The 26,580-nt window shown below is 42.6% G+C and overlaps 1 protein-coding gene and 1 pseudogene across 1 annotated transcript in view; both read right to left on the bottom strand.

Annotated features, from left to right (window-relative positions):
* DCX (doublecortin) overlaps positions 1-26,580 on the bottom strand; it is a 99,075-nt gene that overhangs the window by 29,114 nt on the left and 43,381 nt on the right. The window lies entirely within an intron of this gene.
* Positions 18,931-19,055, bottom strand: LOC123786200 (U4 spliceosomal RNA; annotated as a pseudogene).

Here is a 26,580-nt window from a genome sequence, read left to right as displayed (position 1 = left end):
AATGAGGGTCCCTGGGAAAGTATGTTGCTCCCCGCAGTCTCCCCAATTCTCAGCTTCCTAATTACATCTGATAATTAGTCCAGCACACCAGGGAAATCCCAGGAGAAACCATAGAGTCAAAACATTCTTATCCCAATCCTTAGCTTGAAAGTGTTCGAAGCTTCTAATTGTTCTAAGCTACCCATTCAAGCTGCCAGCAATGGCTTTCCAAAGGCACAGAGCTCACAAACTAATAACAGCTTTCTGGGTGCAGAGAGCAATATTTCACATTTGAAAAAATGTTTATATTAATAACATCATCCCCCACTCAGGGTCTATTCAATCCTCACCCACCCAGCCAAGATGATTGCAAGATTTACACAAAGTAAGAGATGCTTAAGGATATCTCCATTGTCTCGGCCTCCCAATCATCCAGGAGATGCCAAGATAAGGGAGGGAGACTTGGAGGACTGCCTGTGTTGCTCCTATTAAGCCTTTTCCCAGCCCTGGGTCCTGACCTCATCAAACAGGCCAACATCCCTCTTCAGCCCACTTGTCCCTCCCATTCATTCCGTGATCACGTAATGACAATTAGAGCTACCACTAATTGAATTCCTTATTCTGTGACAGGCACTCTGCTAAGTACTTCCAAATCTTTCATCTCGTTTTACTCTCCCCCCAAATTCTAGAGGTTGATATTATTGTCATCACTGTTTCCCAGATGAGAAAACCGAGGCCCAGAGACAATAAGCAAATTATTCAGGTGAAAAGAAGTGAGGCCGAACAAAAGATCTATCCAACTCCAAAGCCTGTGCTTTGGGCCACTCAGTAATACAAAGCACTCGTGCCTAGTTCAGGCACTGGGGAAATGGAGATGTGTAAGACTCAGTTCATGGAGCTCACAATCTGATGGACTGAGATACTCAACGTAGTGTCGTGAATGCTAGGATGTAGCATCTCAGTGTCGTGTCATGAATGCTAGGATGGGAGTATCTGTAGGTGCCATGGGAGCTTCTTACGACCACATCCAAATGACACAGTCACTGGCTGGCATTATTAGTTCAATCAGCATCCTCCATATTGTCCTGGTGGCAAATCCAATGACAGAGGCTCCATGGCTCTGCACTCTGCTGCGGACTCCAACTGATATCTTGGACCTTGGCGCCACAAAATCTGGAGCCCCTAGCTCTGATACATGGTGTGTCTCTGAATTGTTTACCCCCTGATGCCTCCTTGGCCCTGAAGATCTCTGCCAAGTCCCCACATTCAAGCTTGGCCCTGGCCCTGACTTTAGTTTTGGTCACGACGGGTTTAGGGAAGCCTCATTCTTGGGTGTCCCTGTGGGAGTGGCCTCTAGGACGTAGCACTCTGAATACAGACCTGCCTGTATTCTTATGAGTATTCCCCTCGTCCTTCCCAGGTTTCCTGAATGTAACAATGAAGTTTATCCCTCTCTCTCTCTATCTCCCCATCGTTCCTGGTAGAGTGCTTATCACAGAGTGAGAATTTAGCGAGGGCTGTTTTTGCCTCAACCAAATGTAAAGAAAATAAGAAGGAGGCTTTGTAAGGATATACAAAGGCAGAAAAGTAGGAACAAAAAAGAAATTAATCTTGGCAGACAACAGGAACTAGCATTGAAAGGATTTGGAAGGTAACACAAATACACAAATTTAAGAATAAGAAAGGAATAATGATTATGCATTCAGAAGTTCTTCTTTGCATAAATATGCTAATTAGGTGAAAATTTAGATGAAATGAATGATTTTAAATGAAAATGTAAATAATGAGATTAGCTCAAAACGAACTAGAAAATCTCGACCAACTACTAGCCATGAAAAGAGTTTAGCAAACACTTCAAACATCAACCCTGCCCCCAAAAGGCACTGGAACACTCATTTTGGAGGTGCTTGTGGAAATTGCTTCCCAAGAAGAAAAACCAAAAGCTCAAAAGCAGTCATTGCAGTGACACACCATGATATCCTGTTGTAAGACAACAAGCCCTCACAGATTGCTCTGGGGGTTGCTGTTACAATGACCCACCCTCCTCCAACCCCAAGCCTTTTTGCCCCCACCCAGGCTTTGGGAAAAGCCTTTGGATAACCCCCCCTTTGGGGAGCTTCTAAGAAAGGCAAAGCCCCCTATGCTTCTGACAAACTCACAATGGTGTGGCTGGCTTCGAAAACATTCATTTTGCAATCCAGCTGTTCAGCATCAGGTTTCTTGTGTGATCCCTCCCTACATTTTACTGGCTCCCAAATGTAGACAAGTTCACATTGTGCATGTGAATACCCAGCTTTCCCAAAGGTCTTGGATACTGAGACACAACAGCTCTCCCTGCCTTTGTTACAAAGATGGGGAAATAGAAGGGTCTCCATCTTAAATATGAGGAACCCAAAGCACAGAGAGTCAAAGTGGCCCAAAGATACACATACGGCTCATGACAGAATTGAGACTAGCACTCAGGTGTCCTGAGTCAGTTCAGGACAAAGCAATTGTCTGAGAGAACATGCTTTCCCTAAAGCCCTGGTGTCAAAGGCTTGCACAGAGCTTAAAACGGGAGACTCCCCTTTGTCCTAATCAATGCCTGATATTCATTAGAACATTTTACTAGATTGAAAAAAGAAAGCATCTGTATGGATCGTATTTTGAATCTACGGATGAGAAGATTCTTTTTTTTAAATTTTATTTATTTGTCAGTGAGAGATAGAAAGAAAGAGAGAATGGCAGGCAGAGGGAGAATCAGGCTCCCCAATGAGCAAGGAGCCTAATATGGAACTCGATCCCAGGACCCCAGGATCATGACCTGAGCCGAAGGAAGACGCTCAACTGACTGAGCCACCCAGGTGTTCCTGGATAAGAAGATTCCTATTCATTACTGTAACTGACAACCGAGTATGTGGTAGAGAAGGAGGACAAGGAGAAGGAGGGGAGGAGAGAAAAAGAAGAAAGGAGAAGAAAAGAAGGAGGAGAAGGAGAAGAATGGAGTGTCAGAATAATTTCCAAATGAAACTCACACTCACAGCTGGTTTGTAAAATTCCATGAAGGTAACGCACAGAAAGTCTACCTTAGCTTACATGGCAAACGCGTAATTTTGCAACTGAGTTTTCTGAGATAAAATTTCTGTCATGAGGTGGCAACAGATGCGGTAAATCTAATAATCATTATGATACCACTCAGAGCATCCTCAGAGACCAAGGGTATCACTGACATCAGCTTTTGCCTGAGTCACACCTGGGTCTTTAAGTCAGGGACAAGAACACAAAAGCATGATGCCTGCCTTTGTAATTAATCAACTGCCAGCACAAAAGCAATAAAATCAACTCATCTTAACATTGAACTATTAACTAGACGTTCTTCCTTAAAAAAAAAAAAAACCAGCAGGTGTATTAGCTGCGAATGACAAGTTATCTCCGTGGCTTGATATAAGCTTGATTAGACTCTCCACATCTCCAGATGCTGGCAGGTAGTTCTTAAAATTTATTTATTTATTTTGAGGTTGGGGGCACAGAGGGAGAGAGAGAGAGAGAGAATCTCAAGCAGACTCCACACTGAGTGCGGAGCCCGATATGGGCTCAACCCCACGACCCTGAGATCACCACCTGAGCCGAAACCAAGAGTTGGATGCTATCAGTGACTGAACCACCCAGGTGCCCTTGGCAGTCAGCCCTCACAGAGTAGATCCTACATTTCATGATCTAAGTATTCAGCAAGAAATGCTGGGGAAGTAAGGTCTTGTATATGTATGAGACTCACTTTCAACATGCCAAATATTTTCACTGAAGGTTCAATTCCACTAATATTCATTCATGAAGCTCTTCCTATGGCAAAGGAACTCTGTGAGAGATACATACATGTACAATAAAAGGTCCCTGCTTTCCGAGTCACCAGCATAATAAGCAAGTCAGTACCACACAAATAATTAGAATACGAGATGTGCTGTTGTTAGCGCTACTACAGAGACACGAAGAGCAAGGGGAGCACAGAGGACAAAGAGAACAATTCTAATCATGAGAAGCGGGAGAGAAGGTAACAGAGGAGAAGATGCCAAAGAATCTGAGTCTTGAGGGATGCGTGGGATGCAGGTTGATGGAGATGGCAGTAAAGGATATTCCGGGTACCTGCACCAAGGCAGGAACGGGTCTTTTCTCAATAGCCCTAGAAAAAAAGACCTGCATCTCATCGACTACGGTCCCAGATTCTAACTCTCCAAAGCACAAGTGCTTGGATCCATCTACCAGCCTTGCAAACAAAACATACAGTTGCCTACTGGTGCGAGGCAGGGTGAGGAGAAGGGCAGGGAGCGGAGCGTCTATGGGAAGAGGTGCGGCCAGGGCGGTAAAGAAGAGGGAATCTTGCGGGGAGGAAGACAAATCACACTGATTTCCCAGTCTTGCCAACAGTGTGCCCAGCGCATGGAGAGTGGCTGGCAAGCTTTGCAAGATGAGTAAATGAAAGATTCAGTAAACATTACGGATGCAGCTTTTTCTAAATACTGCTGCCATCCTTATTCTGGAACGTTTCCTGCCTGCAGCCCTGGTAGGGCTCCAGAGGTTGGCACAATGGTTGGCTTGGTAAGCTGAGACAACGTTTCTGAGACCACCCTGGCTTTCTTATCAGCGTTGTTTTCCTGTGGTTATCTTGAAGTCTTACTTGTGGTTTCTCATGACAACATTTTTGCCTGGGTAAACAGCTCCTTGGTTCTGCAGGACCTCTATTGGCACAAGTTTGTTTATTCAATGTCTTGAATGTCCCTAAAATCTCTGGTGATAAAATAACAATGCTACTTGCATTTGTAAAATATTTTTACTGTTTTTAAAGTACCTCTACATTTATAGTATCTTATGTTCTCTTCCACACCTCCAGTTCTCCCCTTGACCCAACCCAACCAGGCTTCCATTCCCCTCACTCCACAAGGCTGCTCCTGTCAAGGTCAACAATGACTTCCATGTTATCAAATCCCGTGGTCATGTCTCTGGATTCATCTTACTCAACCTCCTAGCAACACTGGGTGTAAGTTGAGCAAGTCCTCGTCCTTAAATACTTGCCCCTCTTCGCTTCCAGGATCCCACAGCCTTCTGGGTTTTCTCCCACTTCAACCTCCTTTACTAGATTCTCTTTTTCTTCCAGACAGCTCCATTTTTGAAAACCCTAGTGCTCAGTCCTCAGACCTCCTCTCTTCTCCCCTATTTACTAGGCGATCATGGCTAGCCCCCAAGTCTTTACATATTATCTGTATACCGATGACTCCCACATTAATATCTCTAGGCCCTTCTTATCACTGAACTCTAGACTCATATTCAACTGCTTGCTTGATAGCTTCACTTAACCAAGATGGAGGAATGGGCACCCCAAATTTAAATCTGTCCAAGATTAAACTCTTATTTCTCCCCCTCGTCTGAATGGTACCACAATTCTTCCAGTTGCCCAAACCAGAAACTTAGAAGTCATTTATTACTAGCAGTCACATTTCCCCCTCCCTGTTGTCACTGGCCTAGTCCAAGATCTAGTACAGTAGCCTCATAACCAGGGTTTTGGCAGCACACACCCACCACCCTCTACACATACACTCCTATGGCTCTCCATACTGTGACCATAGCAGTACTCTACAACGCTAATCGGGCATATCACTTCTCTGTTTAAAATCCTTCAGCCGGCCCATCATAGAGAGAACAAACTCCAAACTTTGGACCTTAGCTCTACTTTTATACCTTTATACCTATACTTTTATATCTATCTTTTATACCACCCATGCTAGCTGGGTCCAGTCAGACTGCCTGCTTTCTGCCGCTCAAACACACCAAGACCTTTCCTGCTTCTGGGCCTTCGCCCTGGAAGCTCCCTCCACCTGGATCTAAAGAATCTGAGTCAGATCTAAAGAATCATGTATTTAAGTCCGTGCAACCCTCAGCTTACATGCTGTTGTTGCTTAGACTCTTAGTTATTTTATTTCACCCCACGAACTAGTCATTATTGTTTTAATTACTTTATACAGTTAATATTATTCAGATCTACCTACATATTTACCAGTTTATTTACTCACCCTTCCTTGTTACATCTTAGATCTTTCTCCGCGGGGTCATGTTGAAATGAGGCACATATTAGGCCTTCCTACTCTATCTTTTGTGCCTCAACCTCACCTTTATATTTTCTACCTTCTTATCTCTCAGTGCTCCATTCTGGAAAAAAAAAAATCTTCAGATCTGCCAGTTCACTCTTTCTCTCTTCAGATGTATTTAATTTGCTGTTTGGCCCATTCACTAAATTCTATTTCATTTTCCCCCCAAATTTGCCTGGTCATAGCTGATAATCTCTTTTTCTTATTCCATTTTGATTACATGTTTTGTTTCTCGAAACAATCCAGCTGGAGTGGTTTTGTGTCCCGTATCTAATTAATTCTAGTATCTGAAGTCCTTGGGAATCCAAATCTGTTGTTTGTGCTAACTCTCCCTTGTGGTGGCTTGTTTTCTTTTATGTTTGATAGATATATATATATTTTTTTTATGTGAGCTCCTATTTCGTTGAACTAAGTCTTGGGGAATCCTGAGGGGTCTAGGCTGGGGAGGCTTTCTTCCAAAAAAGATGTGAATTTGCTTCTGTCAGGTGCCAAAGAGGCACTAACAACATGGGGCCACCTTTTCTCAGCGGTGTTTTTCCTTGTGACATGAGGACCATAGATTTGAACTCCAGACCTATGTTAGAACAGCTTTGCATTGCAAACTCTCAAGGGAAGGCTCTTCCACTCTGCAGCATTCACACCCAAAGACACAGCTCCTAAATTAGTCACTCTCATAATCCATTTCCATAAAATCTCCTCAGGAAGCTGATGATACTGATCCACAAAATGAAACAATTCCTTCACACTGTACTCCCTGGTTCCGGTAGTTTCTTGGTTTGGCCCTTCCCCCACGTTGACTACCTTCTTGGTGACCAGAGTTCTTAAAGGGGCTTTCTGTCGTCCCTGCACAATTTTTACCTTGCGGGGGTGGGAGCAGCTTTGAGGCGAGTAGCCCAAGTTCAGACTCTCTGAAATCTGCATTTGGCTTAGCATCAAGGTCTGACACAGTCTTGTCTTTTACTTTCAGTTTATCTATTATAGATAACGATAGCCAAGGGAATGAATATTTTGCCTTTCTCTTATTAGCTTGCACTTCCTTAGAGATGCATAGGGCAAGGTACGGGGAAAGGACACAGAGCTGCCAAGCCTTCTGAATGTGCGGCTCTTCCTGCATCTGCATGCGTTCACCAACCCAGAAGCTCTCCCAACACTCTTTTTTGGTTTTTTGTGGAGGCATCTTACATAGGCATGGTTGATTATATCATACATTGGCTATGGGTGATCCCATTCAATATTCAGCCCCTCTCCCCTCTCCAGAGGTCTGGGGGTGGGACCGAAAGTTCCACTACTAATCAACTGGTTGATTCTCTCCTTAACCAGCCCACATCCTTAGGCGCCCCCCTCCCAGTCCCCTCATTAACATAACAAAAGACACTTTTGTCACTCATCCCTTAGGATATTCCAAGGTAAGTTTTAGGAGCTCTTTGAAAGAAATAGGACAAAGACCAAATATATATATTTCTTATAAACAACATTATCACAGCATAAGACCCAGCACTTCCACTTCTAGGTATATACAAAAAAGAACTGAAAACAGTGACTCAAATAGATCCTTGTATGCTGTGTCCATTAGAGCATTATTTGCAATAGCCCAAAGGTAGAAACAATCCAAGTGTCCATCAAGGGAGGGATGGGTAAACAAAATACATTCGAAGGAATCACACTATACTCATACAATCCAACCACAAAAGGAATGTGGCTCTGACACATGCAGCCTGGACCTTGCAAACATTATGCCAAATGAAATAAACCAGACACAAAAGGACAAACACTGTATGATTCTACTCACATGAAATAGCTAGAATAGACAAAGTCATTGAGACACAAAGTAGATTAGCGGTTCCCAGAGGCTAGAGGAAAGGGGGATTGGGCAGTTATTACTTCATAATTACATAATTTCTGTCTAGGGTGACAAAAAAAGTTCTTGAACTAGATAGTTGTGATTGTTGAACAACACTGTGAGTGTTAAGTCATGCCACTGAATTGCACACATAAAATGGTTAAATTGACGAATCTCTGTAATATATATTTTTCACCACAATTAAAACCCTTAAGTAATGTAATATACCAAAAATCATTGAATTATACACTTTAAAAGGGTGAATTGTATAGTATGTGAATTATATATCAACAGAGCAGTTGATAGTTGTAGTTCGTTATAATTTATCTAGGATTTAGTTGTACTGTAACAGGGAGGCTTTTTAGAATACTTGGTCAGCCCTATTGCTGAGGCAGAAGTCAACCTTCCTCTATTCAGAGAGGGCGTCCTTATCTCCTGATCTAAACTAGAACCACCACCACCAAGACCACCACCACCATGGCAACTCCAAACCAACAGAGCCCACATCTGTCTTGTTCACCACGGCATCTCCACTAAATTCAAGTGTAAAAAGTCAAACATTTAAAAAATATCATCATCAATAATAGCAAGAGTCGAAGGATCCTAATAATCAAATTTTAGTTTCCTAATTAAAGATATTACAGTATGACAAGGTTATTCTAGACCGCTAGTGATCACTGTCCTCTACGCCACATACTAGGCAAAGTCGTAAGAGATGAAGATTGACTTGTTTACTAAGTTCTGGGATCTATTCACTTTCCAGTTACTTGTATAAAACAACGCAGCGTCAAGCTGCTCCCCCACTAAAGACCGTTTCTTAAGCACCGTAGTTGCCTTATGGGGCTTGTCCTATCTCACTTCCGTCCATCAGAGCATCCACTTCTTGAAGGCACTGACCATGTCTCTGATTTCCTTTGTCTTGCCTCAAGGGGCTTAGCTTTAGTGTGTGACCCATCCCGAGGGCCTTGGGAGACAGGGTTGACTGGCTGCTTGAGGTGGGAGAGATGGATGTTCTATTCCCACTATCTTGTGCCACCCTCTGGGAATTCTATGCCCCTCTGCAAGCTGGTCTACCTATTTCTATAGCAAGTCATAGTGAAGCTAACTCCCTCTGATTCTCCAGCACTAGACCTGCCTGGGCTTTTCTTTTTCCTTGCCTGGTGAAGAGTGACTGGTCCTTAGAAGCTCTTCTCATAGGTCTCTGGGATGTAAAGTAGCGTGCGAAACTTCAGGAATAGATCAAGTTTCTGTCAACAGATTTCTCACAGCCAATGGTGACTCTCCCTTCACCTTCATTCTGGAATTTCCCCCACAAAACTGAAGTCCAGATCTCAGCTAGGCTATCAGCCCTCCAGATTATTCTTTCTACCTTTAAAACAATTTATCTCTGAATGGCCAAAGGTGACGATGACCTTTTGTTGCTTTGCATTTGTCAAGTGATCTCACCTCCATTACCTCATTTGGTTCATTAGCCCCATTTTTTTTTAAATGAACGAAGCATGAAAGCCTATCAAGGTTAAGTGACTTGTGCAAGACCGCAGTGCTAGTTAGTTACAGAGCTGATACTAGGACTCAAGACTTCTTTTACTCTGACACACCAGATACCTAAGTTACACAGCAAAGGCCCTTATTTCCTAGGTGGGGAGACCTGGGTAAGGAAATCCAGTAGGGCACTCTGGGTAATATGAAAACATCTGTGCCCTGGGAAAGAAGACCATAGAAGGGGAGATGGGAAGGAGCAAGACTTTCTACCCTATTTTACCAGAAGCTGGTTGTGATTTAATAACCTGAGCTAACCAGTGCCAGCTCCCCTGGAAGCCTGGCAACCCCTCAATGCTCAAGGGTGTTTTTTCCTTAGCTTTTCTTTGCCATTTTCCAAGAGTCTCTGTGTCAGCTCCCACTGGGGCCTCACAGGGATGAGAACAGCTGCAGAGGCGCTGGAGTTGGGCCGCTGAGTCCATGCCCAGGACCGACACCTGCCCTTCCACAGGGCCCTGGGGACAAGTTGGCTCAGAGAAACAGGGACGAGACAGAACTCCATTCATCAGAGAGAACTGGGGTGGAAAAACCCTGCTTGATCCCTTGGCACCACTAAGCTCTAAGGTTGGCCCTGAGCCCCACACAACTCTAGATTCTGTTCAGCAGGGTCAATTAAAATAAGAGAGTGTACTTGTAAGGCCCATTGCAGTTATCAGTTGCATTTAACGAGTTATCTGGTGTCTGCTGTGCACAAAGTATGGTGGGAATATGGCTTTGGAATTCAGCAGAGGAAGGAAAGGTTTGTTTCAAAAAGGAAGTTAATGTCTTCCTAGATTTTGGGTTAAATCCTGCCTTCGGCTCACTGTGGAATCATATAAGTTGCTTTGTCTTTGGGTCTCAGTTTCCCCTGCTAGAGGCGAGAGTGCTGGTCTGGAGCCTTTTGAGGTCCATGTCTTTTTTGTGTCACAAGCCCTTTTGAGAATTTGATGAAAGCTATCAATCTTCTTCTCAGAAAAATGCATATGTGTAGGTAGATAGCTAATTTTTCTTATCGTTTCAGGGCTTAAATATTTCCCTGAAGTCCATCTATACGTAAGAACCTCTGGACTAGTTGATTTCCAAGGTCTCTTCTAGCTCTGACAGTCTCTGAAACATTCCAAGTTGGACACAGTTAATGAGCAGAGACACCAGGGCCAGAATGCTGGCAGCTGCGGTGGAATCCCAGAGGCTTAACTGTACCCCCCTTCCCAGGCTTCCTGAGACTCCAGTCCAAGGGAAGCAAAAGGATGTAAGCTCATTCTCTGCAAACTGAGTCCAAGGGAAGCAAAGGGGTGCAAACTGATTTACAGCAAACCAGAGACTGGAGTGTGCATCAGATGGTTGCCTCCCAGGATGCTGGAATTTAGCAAGGATATGACCTTTGTGGGAGAGAGTAGGCACGAGAGTCATGGCCTCTAAATGTGCCTCAATGGTTCGCTGGGGAAAGGACAAAGACCATGGACTATCCAATTGGTAAGGAACATACAGCTCAGTTGCAGATGTTCTGAGCTGGTGACTTAGGAGCTGATTCTCAACATGGCTGCACAGAATGTTAATGGCCATAAACCGATTGCATTCCTTACATAACGTCCCTCCTTTATAACACTAGATTTTAGTACTAAAAACAGATCAGGGGCGAAGAAAAGAAAGAGATTTGGTTGGGTGTACCAGTTGGGATCCCAGTAAGAAACCCACGACACACTCCGAGTGGATAAACTGAATAGTTTAACAAAGGGGCTTGTTTACAAAAGTATGGGAAGGGTACAAAGAAGCCACAGGGGATACTGCAGTGTCCCAGGTGGGGTCCATTATCATCCTTATTCCTGAAAGAGAGAGGGAAGGCGGCAGTTACCAGAACCCAGAGGAAGGAGAGAGCATGAAAATGATATGAAAAGAGCTCCCTGACTGGAGCTGTGACTTTCAGTCCAAAGACGCCCAGCAACTTTTCAGGCAAGGGGCCAGGAAATAAACAGCCTAACCTTACTTTTCTCCTCTCTGCCAGGGTTCCCCATGGGCTAAACACAACCGGAATCCAGAAGACGAGGGAGCCTGTGGACATGGGTCAGCCTCCCGGGGCATGGAGCAGGGTGGCATAGGGAAGAAAGTAGAGAGTAAATCTGAAGAGGAAGTCCTGGCAAGTAGGTCTGTCACTGCAGGCAAGAGAAAGGAACTATTATCATGGCCTTGAACGTGACATCCACCCAGCGGGTGCTGTGACATCTGGGCAAGAATAACTGAAGAGGTGTGAACTGCAATTAAGCAACAATGATACCATTTTGCATGTGTGAAAGCCTTTACGTGTTTCATGCTGCTTTCACCTCATTGTCTCATCTGAGCCATAGAGTTACCACGTAGGCAAATGGGTGGTTCTAAGACTACACACGAGGAACCTGAGGTTCAGCCAAGGTAAGGTAATTTGCAAGCTCGAATGTCAACAAAGAGGAAGACAGAGACTAGAATAGAACATGGGTTTGGACTCCTAGTCTGGGGCCATTTGCACTATACCTTATGGTCTTTTCTGGGTCATGTCTCAGTCCACAGTGCCGCTCTGACAAGCCTTTATAGGACTCCTACTACTGACAAATGCGAAAATCCACCACAAAGGCAGCAATCGGGAGCAAAACTGCATGGACTGCTTCTTCACATTTTGAAGAAAGGGTCAGTACAATGCGGTGATGAGAAAACAGGCTGAGTTGGAAGATAAATAAGTGGGTACAATGTTCCTTGCCACTATTTTCCAGAGCAGAGAGTCCTAGACCCAGTTCTTCCCCCACCCTCTCTCTTTCTTCATTTCTGGCCGCTGGGTGTCCTACCTCATCAGCTGCAGACTTCTGCTGCAGAGGATATCATAGCATGAAAGTAGGAAAGAAATGGAAATGAAGAAGTAAAAGCTCAAGGCAAATCATAAGGAAACAGAAACTTACCATGTCTTTTTGAACTCCGTTGCAAAAAATAAAAAAAACGTGATTTCACACGTGTCCTAATTTGCATGTAAATCAAGAAGGAAAACCAGGAGTTGGTCTACCCTTGAGTTTGCAATTAAGTAAGACTGGAGGAAAATTCTGAGGGTTCAGTGTTCTTAGGAACTGCATAGTGCCTAATGGAAGAGATGAGTCAGGCACTAGATGTGAAAGGACGTTTGGGAAGGATGGAATTGCAGATGCCTCTGCCTGCAACCTTAAATTCCTTGTTCTAAAGATAATTAGAAGCCAGTGAATCCTAGAAAGTTCAAAGCCAATGAGCTTTCATGATTCATAGATTCTAGAGCAGTTCTCAGCCCAGGGCCATTTTGCCTCCCTCTAACTCCCCCAAAGACGTTGGGCAATATTTGGAGACATTTTGGGTTGTCACAACCTGGGGGTGGGGTTACTACCGACATCTGGTGGGTAGAGGCCAGGGATGCTGCTAAATGTCCTACCATGCATAGAACAGAGCCACACAACAAAGAACTAAAGAATGATCTGGACCAAAACATCAATGGTACCAGGCTGGAGAAACCCTGCTCTAGGGCATCTCTCAACTGTTAAGATGTTACTTTTGCTATGACCACAACACTCTCCACTCCCCAGCTGTAAAGATGGCCTCCTTGCTTTCACCCGTGGATGGCAGGCTGGCAACTCTCTAGAGCCAGCCCAATTTCAGCAGGCTATTGGGCTAAGGCAGAATTCGTCTCATTTCCCAGGGAGGTTTGTTGTTACTATTGTTCATCGCTATTGAGTTTTTGACCCTTGGCCTTACTTTAACCCCACTAAGAAGCTTATTTCCTAGTTCTTAACTGCTTGTCTGGTTAATGACTCACAGCCTGCCTAGACCTCTGGTTTTTGCAAAGCCCTTGGCTCTTCTAGTCCTGGCATCTTTCCCAGGCTCTGAGGTCCAACTTCATCCATGGTTTCAGTACAACACTGCTTTACTCATTCCATTCTGGGACACCAAATAGGGTTTGGGCTGGTAATTACCCTAGACCTGTTGCCTCTTGAATCTGTGTGAGAAAGTTGCCAGCCCTAAGAAGGAAAAGACTCAATGAAATATCAATAGTACAAGAGGTACTCCTTCCGTGACTGTCAAAGAAATCTGTAAGAGAAAGACCGAGAAGACGCTCTCTGATGCAGCACATTTCAAAAGACTTCTATGTCAGCTGGTTTAAGGAGAGACAGAAAGATGTCCTGCACAATGTTGTCTTAAATCTCGCCAAGCATGTACTTCATGTTTGAAGAAGAAAAAAAAAAACACACCAAGGATAAATTGAGACCCCGTGGTTGAGATAATGTCTGGTTTGGCCCTTTCTCAAGTGTCAGCCTCATACGCCTAGGAAGGAATACAAAAAAGAATTTGAAACAACAGAAAGTATGAGGATTATAACCATGACGGCAAGTAGGAGTAACTACTGTCTTCCTAACAAACTTTTATTTCTGAATTTTGAGACTCAGGGTGATATTTGTGCAAAGGGACTGGCTCCTAGTCCTGGTTCAGTCACACACTGCTATGTGATCATGGGCAAGTCACTCCAACACTTTATTCCTCATCTAAAAAAGTGGAACTGGTATGACTATGACTGTAGTTTTTCTTTCAATTTGGAACAAAAAGATAGTGTGTATGAAAGTGCCATGAAAAGCATTCATGCTCTATGAATGCAAATTATTATAATTATTTTGCAAAAGATGCGTGACCTAAGGGGAAATGAAAGTGGATGAGGTGGGACCAAGCCAAGCTGGTAAAGTAAATCAGATTTTGACAAAGGAGAGACAGAGACAAAGAGGTAGTGACACACAGGGGCAGGGGAGTGACAGACAGACAGAGGCAGAGAGAGACAGAGAATCTTATGTGAACTATCTTCATCCTGCTTCACAGCACCCAAGCTAGAGGGGAAATCCACTGTCTTTCTCTGCCCACACAGAGCATTTCACTTCCACATCCTGGGCATAGCTGTACCTATCTCCTTTTATAAAAGCTGTGCAACAAAGGACTCCCTAACATGACTTGGTAATGCATTCCAGGATCGATTTTTAGTCAAAAAGTTCTTTTCAATTCAATCGCTTGTTCAATAAGATTCACTGAATGCTTATGAGAATTTAGCCACCATGGTAACCGTTAGGTAACAAAGAATAAGATACAGCTTTTGTCCTCGAGGAGCTGTCAGTCTCATGGAAAATCCTTGGTTGAGTTCCTTCTGTCACAATTTAATTCTCTTCTTGCCTCTGACCTACATTTAATGGTCTGAAAAGTTGACTTTGGGACCTTGTTTATACAATCAGCTAAATTGCCTCACAGTTCCAAGTTTTAACTCATAGCAATTGTTTTTTGAGCCTGTTAAGATTGAAAACTTACACAATTAAATTAGTTTCCCTTAAGAATGGGGGAAATAATCCAAGTCCAATATATTGGCAACCTATCCAACTGGTTGCTGGGAAAGGATGAGTTGGTTGCACATTTCTGAAAACGAATTTCTAGATGCTAGAGTATTCATAGCTTAATCTGCATCCTGCCAGGGCTGTAGGTAATGCCTAGAGAGGACTATAACTGAACCCTCAGGAATAAAGCCCTAATAGTAGACATCTCCTATCCCTAAACATTTGGTAAAGGATATCTGAGAGCCTTTGACGGGCCCTTCAAATCACTCTCTTCATGTAAACCATCTTTAACGTTCCATTTCCACTTTCTTTTAGTTCATCTTTCCATTATGCCAAGCACCAAGTGCCAAATTGGTTCAAACACAGCTAAAAGTCAAATACACAAAGAAATTAGGATGATTCCTGTGAGAAAGAGAGCTTCTGTGACAACCCTCAAGGAGGCCGGGAGACAAAATGCTTCTCTGAAGACACCCAAGAGGAACAGCTAGTGAAAGTTCTGTATTCTCCCCCTCCTCACAAAAAGGTCTTTCTTTTTTTCCCTCTTCAAATCCATTCCACCTCCCACACAGAGAGGCAGGACTAGTGGCAAGTTTAAAAAGGAATGCAAATTGAGGGATGTGTACAGGAAGACAGAAATAGACTGTATAAAATGGCAGCCAGTGTGATCGCCTGGAAGGAGCTCAACTCAAACCTTTCCACTGAGAGCAAAGCAGCCCCTGTTTACATTTGTCCCTTGCATGGGCTACTGGGATCACGAGTCAGGCTTTCAATGGTTTACAGCAACAGGACAACCCCTTGGAGGGCTGGGGGCCTACTTCTCACTCTCCCTCTTACCCAGATAAGTGGTAAGATCCACATCGAGGGGACAAGAACCTTAGATGGATGGAACCTGCATGGTGACACTTCCCCGTCCCAATGAAAACCAGGCTTGTTGCAGCCTCTACAAAGTAAGCTCTAAGTGGAGTGTGGGAGACAAGCTATGGTCACTTGAATCTCATTTTCTCCACATTTACAGTAGATCAAGGGTCATTTAATAGATGGTTGGAACAGAGCGTTTGGATGAATTTCATTTCCCGGTCACTGAAGGTTAGCCTTTTCAAAAATTCACTTATACTTTGGTTCCAAATTTTGTTCAAGCAAAGGTTTGGAAAAAAAACCAACTGAACATCAGACCCTGGCTATTTGTTATTCCCCTATCAAGGTGGAAAAATTGTTTTAATTATTGCAACATCTTTAGGATCGTGCCTTTGCACCCTCCCAGGCTGGCGCAGGACTGGGCATCTAGTAGGTTCACAGAACACTTCCTTTTTTAGCATTCCAACAAATCACCATTTTGCTGTATTCGTGTGTGTGTCTCCATAGCTGATCTCTCTTTTTCACATACGTACAGCTTCAAGTACATCTGTTATTAACCTAATATCTTCAATTTCTTGAAATTGCTTCCTGTTTTGCTTATTATCTCTGTCATTAACAGTTACTGACCTAGGCCCTCATCCGGAACTCAAGGGCAGATGTGCATTCTTCTGGTCATTTTTGTGCTGAGGTTATGCTTCAGCCATCCAAATTCAGCTCAGAGTAGACAAACTACAGCAAGAGGAGAGCATGGAGCCAAGAGAAGGGGAAGGGAAGAGAGACAGGGAGAGCCATCTGAAATGCTTGCTGGGCCATGGTTCAGAGAAAACTGCCTCCTTAGACTTGGCTGTCTTTCTAGGCCAGGCCTCTGTCAATAACACATTTATTGGCCATCCTGACTTCAGTCTCTGATTTGCCCAATTCAAATATACTTTTTCCAAGAAACAGCTCTCCTAGTCATGGCCCCTGACCATGACAAACAATGCTGTTGAAAGGTCCGAGTGAATGGGGCCATTTTCTCCAAGTGAGTCACCACCACCTGGAAAGTTCTTGGAAAATGGAAGAGGCGCCAGAAGGCTAAAGACAAGGAAATGTTGTCCTACTTTTTGAAAAGGGAAAGAAGTATATCTCAGAAAATATAAACCAGTAATTAACTTGATGCTGATACCCAGAAAAATACTGCAAAAGGACTATTAGAATACTGTTTGTGAGCACTCAAGAGAAATTAGGATCGCTAGACACAAATAAGGGTCAGCACAAGCCATGCCCAGCTACCTTTTCTTTTGATAAAACTTCTAGACATCTGTGGGGGATATAAAAATATAGTCTAAAAAACATATTTTGTGTACTGACTATGCCCTGGGCCAGGGTTGGCAAAATACTTCCTTCCTGAGCCCATGGCAGTAATCATTAACCCCTCACAAGACGCTAGCGCTGAGTTCCTCCCCAACGTGCACTCCTTCTCAGTAGGCAGTCACTGTAGTCCACCTGACATCCCAGGCTCAAGGTCTGGAGATGCAGATAATACATAAGACCCTTCCGGAATTCATAAAATTGTAAAGTATGTTAGTCATTGAAATTCTAGTGTTATAAACATGGGACCCATCAATTCTGCTCCAAAGAAGAAGAATGAGGGCATAGCAACACTTCACAGAGGAGGTGACATTAGAAATGGGTCTCAAAAAAAAAAAAAAGAAAAAGAAATGGGTCTCAATAGATGAGTAGGAGTTCTCCAGATAAAGGAGCAGAAATGCCATAAAATATAAGTCTGAAGTTTTTGAAGTTAGGTCTTGACTATACATTTGTTGGCAAATTGAAGAACTGGGGGTGTAATGTGAGTGTAACGAATTGTAGCTTTACTTGAACAGCCCTACCAAAAGAAATCAATTGATGTAAACGACAGAATCAAGATTTCAGGAAGTTTTTTGGGGCACCTGGCCGGTTCAGTGGGTGGAGCACACGACTCTTGCTCTGGGGTCATGAGCTCAAGCACTTTGTTGGGTGTAGAGATCACTTGAAAACAAAATTAAAAAAAAAATTTAGAAAGTTTTTTAAAGGGCAGGACTTATGTGCCAAAAAGCAAAGATTTCTAATGTTCCTTTGGGTTCCAGGAGAGATTATATTTAATACACTTAATAAATGTAGAGTTCCACATTTTGATTTCCAAAAATCAACTGTATATGATGGAGCAAGATGGATAGTAACAGCAGCCCTAGGGTTTTAGTTGATCCCAAGGCTAATAGGAGTCATTAAGGTGTGAGAGTTAATAGTGAGGAATAGAGTGACACAGTGAAAAGATTTCTGGAATGGGAGTTAAGAGACCCAAGTTTAGTTCTATTTCGCTAAGTCACTGTGTGACCTTAGTTAGTTGCTTTGCCTCTCTGGGCCACATTGTCCTCTGAAGAAATCGGACTCAATTCATGGTTTCCAAACTATGCTCTTCAGATCCTTGGGATGCTTTTTGGGCTACCTTGGGGAACAAGAAGGAAGTTGACATGAATGTTCTGTAACCTCCCACCCTCCTTTCATTTCAACAAGAGAAACTCCACTCTTCAGTATTTTAAAAATTAGGATTCTGAAAGAAAAAAGAAAGAAAGAAAAAAAAAGAATTAGGATTCTGGCTAAGATTTCATTTGCAAAAGAATTCCATCGCAGGGGCACCTGGGTGGCTCAGTTGGTCAAGCACCTGCCTTCGGCTCGGGTCATGATCCCGGGGTCCTGGGATTGAGCCCCACGTTGGGCTCCCTGCTCAGCGGGGATTCTGCTTCTCCCTCTGCCTCTCCCCATGCTCATGCTCTCTCTCAAATAAAAAAAAATTCCATTGCAAAAAAAAATAGTATGTTAAAACCAGGTAGCTCTAACATTGAAATCTTACAAGACATTGAGAGGAACGTTGTGTGCAAATTAGTAAAATTAGTTTCTCTATATGAACTCTGCAATGGTCAGACAATATCTGAGCTCTCTTCCACTCTGGGCACCATGTTTTGAGAGGAACATCGAGAAAATAGAGTGCATTTGGAGAAACATGACTCAGAATGGGAAAAGTATACATATATTAAAGATAATAGAAGTGCTTATCCTGGAAAACAGAAGATGTGGGGGACATGATAAACATATTTAAATATTCGAAGTCTTATCCTGCAGAAGAATGATTTGCCTTATTCTGTTTAGCTCTAGAAGACTGAACTGGAACTACTGGACAAAAAAATGTTCGGAACAGATTTTGACTCACCATAGGAAGGAACTTTTAAACATGTAGCCTTATAAAGTAATGAACTTGCAATAAGAACAAAAAATGAGGTATAAATTTTGCAAAATAGAAGAGAAAATGATCACTATTTTCAATTAGCAATAATTGTGCCTCAGATAAACCTCATTGGCCACAATCCTGCCACTGATGATTATCTACTCAGAAAATTGCAGAAAATGAACAAAAATCCATGTGCTCCAGTAAGATAGTTTAGCAAGATGGCCACATACAAGATCAACATACAAAATAATAGTTTTCTTATACTCTAGCAATAGTCAATTATTAAAAAGTTTAGAAGAAAAACTATTCTATTCACAAGAGCAAGAAAAATGATAAGATATCTAGAGATAAATCTATAAAAAATGTCTTGGACCTAGTTGGTAAAAACTATACAAGTCTTTATTGAAGAAAATAAAAGATATTTTCATTTTCAAAATATTTTAAAGATGTCATTTCTCCTTAAACTTAGATACGCGATTCAAGGCAGTCCAAATAAAAATCTCAGTAGCACTTTTATGAAAATTGACAATCTGTTTCTAAAGTTCATATGGAAGAAAAATGTATAAGAATAATGCATGATATCTTGGGGGAAAAAAATCCCCAGCGGAGATTTACAACTTCAGACATCAAAATAAACTATAGTATTTAAAACAGGGTAGTATTATGCCAGGAACAGGCAGAAATAAATCCATGAAACCGAGTTCATAGATGAATCGAGAGTCAAAATGGCACTTCCAATCAGTGGAGAAATAATTAATTATTTTATAAATTGGGATGAAACTTGCCTATCTCTTTCGAAAAAAGGTAGACACTTCCCTATAGCTCACAACAAACACAAAACATAGAGATGAACATAAAAGGAAAAAACAATAAGAATGTTTGAAGAAATAGAGAAGAATGCTTTGATCATCTTCAAGTAAGGAAGGCCTTCTTCAACAAGATCTAAAACACAGAAGCCACAAAGTAAAAGAGTAATAAATTTGATTATGCCAAAATGAGAGGCTTTTAATTTAACATTTTACAAAAAAAGAAGTGGTAAATAAATAAATACAAGTTATAAGCCTGAGAATACCGGCTTCCTATTCAACAAAGGATTACCTTCTAAAATATATCATATCAATGTTTTTTAAAAAGAACAAAGCATCCAATAGGAAAATGGGCAAAGTAAACAAACAGGCAATTAATTAATTAATTAATTAATTTCAAATGGCCAAAATTCTCACTCAATCTCTATAGTCGCAGGGCAATGCAAATTAAAGCAGCAATTATATATTATTTTTACCCACCAGACTAGTAAAAATCTAAAAGACTGATGAAAATGTTGCAGAAAGCATAAGAAAACAGCACTCTTAAACACTGTCGATGGAAGTAAACATTTATAAAGCCTTTTGGGTACGAACAATTGGCCGAATGTACCAAAAGAAAATACATATAATCAATGACCCAGTTATTATCCTTCTAGGAATCTAATGATATATGTACAAAGATGCTTATTACAGTATTGTATGTAACTGCAAAAATTGGAGGCAACCTAAATATCCACCAATAGAGGACTATTTCATGAGCTACAATATATCCATACCAGAGAATACCATGCAACTGTTGAAAAGGAATGCAGTGGGAATGTATATACCCACATAGAAAGAGCTCCAAATGGTGCAAAAGCAGATTGTGGACAAATGGAGATTATGTGATCTTATTTAAGAATAGATATATTTATTTCTACCTCCATCTCTATGTGTAAATCAAGGTTTCTCAACCTTGGTACTATTGACATTTGGTGTCAGATGATTATTTTTTGTGGGTTTTTTTTAGATTTTATTTATTCATTTTAGAGAGAGTGAGAGCGTGTGAGTGTGCGAGTGGGGAGGGGCAGAGGATGAGAGAGGGAATCTGAAGCCGACTCCACACTGAGTGCAGAGCCCAGTGTAGGGCTCGATCCCACAACCATGAGATCATGACCTGAGCTGAAACCAAAAGTCTGATGCTCAACCCACTAGCCACCCAGGGGTCCCAGATGATTGTGGGGTTGTTTTGTTTTGTTTTGTTTTTCTTGGAGGAGCCGTCCTGTGCACTGCGGGAAGTTTAGCAACATTCCTGGCTTCTACCCACTAGGTGACAGTAACATCCCACCCCCAGCTATGACAACCAAAAATGCTTCCAGGCATTGCCAAATGCTCCCCTGAAAGACAAAATTGCTCTGGTTGAGAACCACTGATATAAATGTCTTTAGAAAGGGCTAGAAGGATACACATTGGACACTTAAGAGTGGTCACCTCTGCACTGAGAAAGAGTAACTGGAGAGGAGGAGAAAGGACTTTCACATATTCTCTTTATACTTTCGATTGCTTGACTCACATAAAAATGATGATGGATGAATATGTTATGTGTGTGCATTTTCAAAAGACACTAAAAAGCAATGAGCTTTGTGTCTCTGAGATGTTCTGAGTTGGAAAGACCACTTTCTAAAGGGAAATTGTCAGTATCTTTAAAAGAGCTAGACTTCAAGGGCGCCTGGGTGGCTCAGTCGGTTAAGCATCTGACTCTTGTCAGACGCTCATGTCATGATCTCAGAGTTGTGAAGTGGAGCCCTGCATCGGACTCCGTGGCTCAGCAGGGAGTCTTCTTGAGATTCTCCCTCTCACTCAGCCCCTCCCCTTGCTCGTGCTATCTCTCTCTCTAATAATAAATAAATAAATCTTTAAAAAAACAGCTAGACTTCAAACTCTTAACTTTCATTTCAACATATTTTGAAGTTTGGTTTTATTAATTTCACCTAAGCTCCTTAACTGTTATCATAAATCCAATCCTCAGGCCTATTGGGAACTATCTCCTTATAAAATGAGAAAAATAAACGAATCCCAAATACCCAACTAAGCAAATAACAAAGTTATTTTCCATCAAAGGCTCACTGTCCCTTCTTGTTTCTTCTGTAACTGGTTTTAAATCATCTGTGCATTTCATTTACAGTAAAATTTACAGCTATGATATGCAATGCTAATCCACAGTTTACCCTTATCATAGCTGACTTGCTCTTTTCCCTGAATGAATGATGGCAAACATAAGCATGGAAATGAAATTAGTGATACTCAAGCCAACTGCTCTATCTGTGTCTTGAGGTTATGGGATTAGCAATGGTCTCCCTGGAAATCTCTGGGTTTTATGAACAACAGCTATTCCAGTTAGCAACTGAGGAGCTGATACAGAAAATGTACTCATACATCCAGCTTGCCCTTCATTTCTGCATCAAGATCCTGGGTCACATAGGACAGGCTGGGGATTCAGCTAAACTCTTATTTGTGCTGTTGAGGAACAGAGGTATTAAGACCTTGCATGAATTCTGGGCAATAGATAAGACGTCAAGAGAAGGATCGTGGGAAAAGAGCAGGGTTTGAAGAGAGTAAATGGGATGGTGAGAAGAGGTGGAGAAAGACTCACTAGTTCTGTTCATAAGAATTCTCTTGAATCAAGGCTTGAGTCAAAGTTTGTTCACAACACACTATCTTTGCTCCATTTCCAGCATCTTTGCCACATCCTCCATCCTTGCCTTCCATGTCAATTCTCTTTGAGAGGCAAGAGAGAGATATATTGGCCAATTCCTGCAGCAGTGAGGATTCAAGAAATGCGCCAGTATGTCCTAGTTTCAAATTCGGTGGAAATACAGTACCTGAGCTGTTTGGTTGCCCACCATCATCCCAGCTCTACAGCTTGCTGGCACAGTTTTATCCCTAGGCCCCAAGGAGCAAGATGGGCCTGTGCCTGCTGACGAGCATCAGTCCTGGAGAAGACAGTGGCTTAGAGAGCACAAGAAATAGTTAACTATCAAAGGCAAGCTTCATTCTCAATCATTGCCAACCTTCCTCAATGAGAGCACTGTAGGCAGATTCAGAGGATGGCTGAAGCTGGGGACAGCTTTTCACAAAGGTGAATTGTGGACTCCCAGGGCGAGATGTCTCCCTGGGGTGACAGTAGAGAGGTAGCGAGAGGCCCTACCCCTCCCAAATGCCTCTCCCCACCCGCCTGCCTGAACACCTGGCTGTCTCTCATTCTAAGAACATCAGAGCCACAACTGTTTGTGTTTTTAGTCAACAAATTCTATTTCACACTTACGTGGCAGATACTGTGTTAGGTGCTGGGGATACAGTGGCCTGGTTCCTGCTCCCTTGTTACTTACAGACTATCAGGGGAGACTGATATTGGTAAAATAATCACCCAAACAAATGCAGAATTACAACTGTGGTCAGCCTACCAAGGTGAGATACCTGACCCCCACTCACTTCAAAAAGAAAACCATCAACATGGCAGTCGATGGTCAGAAAGAGTTTAACCTACCTAAACTCAGACAAAGGTCCCAAAGTCCCTACCCTTCCCCTAACACTTCTTCTGAAACTGGTGATAACAGTTCACTCCACCACGGACACAAGGCAACTGGGAGAGTCATGAGGTAGAAAATGTCTTCCACTTGTGAGGCAGAAGGATGGCAAGCAAGCAACATGTTGGTAGCAGGGATTTGAAGTGCTTAATATCGACAGTCCCCCAGCAGAGAGTAGGGCCCCAAGGAGACAGAGTAGGAGGGTGTGTGGGATGGAGCAACCAAAATAGACAGAGGGGAGCAGAAAGACCAGACTGGGTAAGGCCCAACTTGACCAAAGGCCAGTTCTGGTTGGGTCTTTGGGGCCCCTTCTTCTGATCCTGAAATTCACCAGGATGAAATCAATCAAGTTCTTCACCACAAAGGGGCATGGCTTCCAGGTACCCCGGTTTCAAATAATGCCCAAGAGTCTTGAAGAAGCCTTCTCTCTAGTTTTATTCTTTAGCCACTACATATCACATATTATGCATTTTCCTTGCCACAGTTCTTTCAGTTTATGCCTGTGGGGTGGGAAACTAGTTGATACAACTGCTTATTTGCAGTGGTCACAATTACCCAACCCCATCTTTGGTTTCCTCATGTGGGCTAGACAACAGATGTTCTTAATGAAGATTAACTGAAATTTAATGGTCCTAATTGCCATTTGCACGGACAGCAGATACCATTCAGTTCACACGCTGCCTTTCATGGTCCTTTATGCCTCATCACATATCAGATTTGTATTTGCCTGGAGTGAATCTGACTGGCAGTACCCGCTGGCTACTCAGTGTTAAGATGCTGGCATAGCAAAGGCTCACAGTGCAGGGCAATGGGGAGCAGTGGTGAGAACGGGCCCGGGTAATGTGTTTCCTAATAGAGTTGCTTTCTTGGGTTCTCAGAAACAGCAAGACAGGGTTATTTTGGCCTGGGTGGGATTCAGGCTCTATCTTAGGTAGAAAGGACAGAGAAGATGCTGGGTTGGCTGACTTCTGTGTTTTTACAAAAGCGAACCCTGCTCTCTTTTTTTCTTAAAAACTATTGGAAAGGTCTTGTAATACAAAAGTCAGCAAGGGATGTGGACACCACTGTTCACAGAAGAGAATATGCAACGAGTTCGACAAATATATGGAGAGGTGCTCAACCTCATCCGTAACAAGGGAAATGCATATTAAAACAAAAGCAAGATACAGTTTCGCAACCATCTGAGTGGCAAATGTGAAAAACAAAGTAAGTTATCAAGTATGGGTGAGGGTGTCAGAAAATTAAATATGTGGGCTCTTTGGAGGGCAATTGGTAGTAGGTGATAAAAATTTTTTTTTTAATTTTTAAAAAGATTTTATTTATTTATTTGAGAGAGAGAGAGAGAGGGAAATCAAGCAGGGCGAGCAGCAGAAGGAGGGGGAGAAGCAGACTCCCCACTGAGCTGGGATCAAATTTTAGATGTGTGTTTTCCATAGCCCAGAAATTTTCATTCCCATACCTACTTTTGGAAAAGTCTGGCAAGCATGTTCAAGGAAGCATGAACAACGCAGCATTTGTTTTGATAGCCCCGGATCAGAAGCAACCTCATGTCCACAGATAAACTGCAAAATACTATGAAGCTGTAAAAATAATGAGATAACATATGTTTTCTGTAGATGCACATAATCTATGTGCAAACGTGCAGATAGAGCTCTGAAAGGTCTACATCAGCAAACCGGTTACCTCTGGGAAAGGGACTGAGGTGGGAGAAGCCGGGTTGGTCAAAGAGGTCTTTAGTCTGCAGTACTATAATACTCTACCAGTGGAATATGTTCGTATAGTATTTAGGTGAAAATTAATTTAAACTGAAGGCAATATGGTTGGTTACATGAGAAAATTTGCAAACCAGAGAAAGAGAAAAAAAAAGATGCCTAATCCTGCCACCCAGACACTCTCCATTATAACTGTGATGTGTATCCTTCCAGTCTTTTTCATCTGTATATTTTATATAGTTGCGATCTATAATTTGTATCTGTCTTTAATTCAACATTGGCACTACTGACGTTTTGCATTGGATAATTCTCTGTGGGGGCCGTCCTGTGCATTGTAGGATGTTTATCAGTATCTCTGGTCACCACCCACTAGGTGACAGCAGCATCCCCACAGTTAAGACAATTACAAATATTCGTGGATGTTAAATGTCCTTTCGCAAAATTGCTTTTGGTTGAGAACCATTGGTTGAATGCATCGTTAGCATAGTCACAATAGGAATCTTCATCACCAAATGTAAGCCAGCGTGTTGTCTCTATTTTACTTTCAGATCCTGGCCTGTGGATCTCAACCTCAGCCTTGATAACCTGACCTTGCTTTCTCATTGCTCCTTTTCTTAGGAGCAACAAGTTAGTTGGTTTGGAATCCTAACTTTCTTAGGAAAGTTAGTTGGTTTGGAATTCTTCAACCCAGAACTATACTCTGACTTATCACCAGTAAAGCAACTATACAGTAAGAGCCAAGCCTCTTCCCCCTGACATCTGTGGACTGATGTTCTCATCATGGGTCCGGAAAGAGACAGAGTAATCAGGAAAGCTAATAAGACTATAGAAAGTTATCAGTCCAGCTGTGGGTCAAAGTCAAGAATCTAAAGGCCAAGGCCAAGAAGAGGAAGCCAATTAGATCTCACCCCAGATAAGCTCACAGAAGAATCCAAGGCATGGTTACTTGGCTAACAATGCTTCCATCTTCCCTGAATGCTTTATGTAGACATTGTCTCGGCTCCTAGGGCATAGTCAATCCACAGGGCAGACATAGGCCACAGAAGGGAGAGCATCTGCCTAAGGGGGTCAAGAGACCAGAGGCCCTAATGCTCAAATTCCAAAGTGACAAGGACAGGTTAACGTCAGGTATCAGGCTTACTCTTTAAGAAGACATTTACTGAGCACCACCTATGGAACACTGCACTAGGTGCTGAGGATGCCAAGATGATTCTGGAATGACTTCGTCTAAAATCTCTTTACCACAAAATTGCCAGAGAAGAACATTTCTCGGGAATCAAAATATAAACGCAGTGAGAATGCCCCTCATTTTGAGCACGTAGACCACATATCATGATACATGCCTGTGCACTGCGAGCACTTAGACCATGTATCATGAACCAAAAGTGCATTTTGAGTTTCTGGGGCTCGGGGACCCCAGATTCAAGGAGAGGACTGAGTTCATTTCCAGAGCAGGGGAGGGGGTGGTATCAGATTTCATCATGTGAACCTACAACATGGAAATCTGAATTTCCTGCTCCCTAATCTCCAAAAATGCTCATCTGGCCCTGGTTTTTGCAGCTCTAAGCTCAGTTGGAGGTACCCTCTCGTGCG

The sequence above is a fragment of the Ursus americanus genome, chromosome X (genome assembly GCF_024610735.1).
Source record: "Ursus americanus isolate L20-20 chromosome X, mUrsAme1.1.p, whole genome shotgun sequence".
NCBI classification, from domain to species: domain Eukaryota; kingdom Metazoa; phylum Chordata; class Mammalia; order Carnivora; family Ursidae; genus Ursus; species Ursus americanus.
This window is presented reverse-complemented; position numbering and strand designations above follow the sequence as displayed.